The sequence below is a fragment of the Lissotriton vulgaris genome, chromosome 1_1 (assembly GCF_964263255.1).
Source record: "Lissotriton vulgaris chromosome 1_1, aLisVul1.2, whole genome shotgun sequence".
Taxonomy (NCBI): domain Eukaryota; kingdom Metazoa; phylum Chordata; class Amphibia; order Caudata; family Salamandridae; genus Lissotriton; species Lissotriton vulgaris.
In genome coordinates, this window is record NC_141685.1 from 836,392,654 (window position 1) to 836,394,016 (window position 1,363).

The following is a 1,363-nucleotide window of genomic DNA, read 5'->3' on the forward strand; positions in this document are numbered from 1 at the left end:
AAACTGTCTAGAGCTGCTGGCGGATCCTTCGCCTTTCGGTCCCTGACGAGGGACAGGGTTTCATGTTGTGTACTCTTTGGATGGACAACACGACGGCAGTTCAGTATATCAATCCGTCTGGGGGGGTACCCATTTCAGAGTTGTAGCGGAGCTGGCCAAGGATTTTTGGCACTATTGCCTCCACCGCCAGATATCGGTGACAGCGGATTATCTTCCTGGGTCGCAGAACTCGGTGGCGGATTGGAATTCCAGACTCTTCAAGGATGCCAGAGACTGCAGACTGGACCCAGCGGTTTTCCAAGCGCTGACTGCACTTTGGGATGCGTGTCAGGTGGATTTGGCACCAGAAAGCTTCGGTCATCTTGATCACTCTGATCTGGCGGTCTCAGCCGTGGTTCCCATCTCTCCTAGAACTGGCTTGGGATGCCCCGGTTCGTCTTCCATCCTATGATCGGATACTGGTGGACCCTCCTGGGCCAGCATCACCCTTTGGTTCTCCAGGGCCATCTTTGCCTCATGGCGTGGAGGATTTCAGGGGACGCTGGCAGGACGTCAAACTTTCGCAAGAGGCTGAGTTCCTTATCCAGCAAGCCTGGGCCCCAGGTATCATTAAGAGGTACAGGTCGGCCTGGATGAAATGGGTGCTTTGGTGTATGGGGATACATCTGGATCCCGTGGGCACTGAAGTTACAGATATAGTGGACTTCCTAGCGCAGCTTTTCTAGGAAGGGCTGTCATATTGTACCATCAATTCTTTCAGGTCAGCTATTTCGACGGGTCATGAGCCGGTGGATAACTGTCCTGTGGGGGAACACCCCTGGGTGTATAAGTTGCTCAAGGTCATCAGGATATCTCGTCCTCCGGAACCTCGTTACGCTGGTCTGTGGGACGTCAATCTGGTTCTACGCCTGCTGTCATCTTGGCAGTACAACCAATATTTGTCAAGGAAGGAGATTTCAGCAGAGCTTGCCTTGCTTCTCTGCCTCGTCTCCTGTAAGAGAGCGTCGGACGTGAGGGCTTTGGATATCTCGGCTAGGGTCTCTACCCTGGAGGGAGTTACATTCAATATTTCGCAGAGGACAAAAATGAGTATCAGGTTGGTATCCTATCCAGCTTTTCCTGAGTCCCCAAAATTGTGTGTGGTCAGATGCCTCAAGGCCGATGAGGACATGACTTTGGAGGTGTGGCCTCCGGGAGAAAGGCAACTTCTGATTGGCCTTAAGAAGCCTTTCAAGGCGGTGTCATCTCCTACCATTCCTAGGTGGGTTAGATGGATTATGGCAGAGGCCGGCATCGACACTAGCGAGTTTGGGGCTCATTCTACCAGTGGGGCTATGGCTTCCAAAGCTGTCCAGATTGGGGG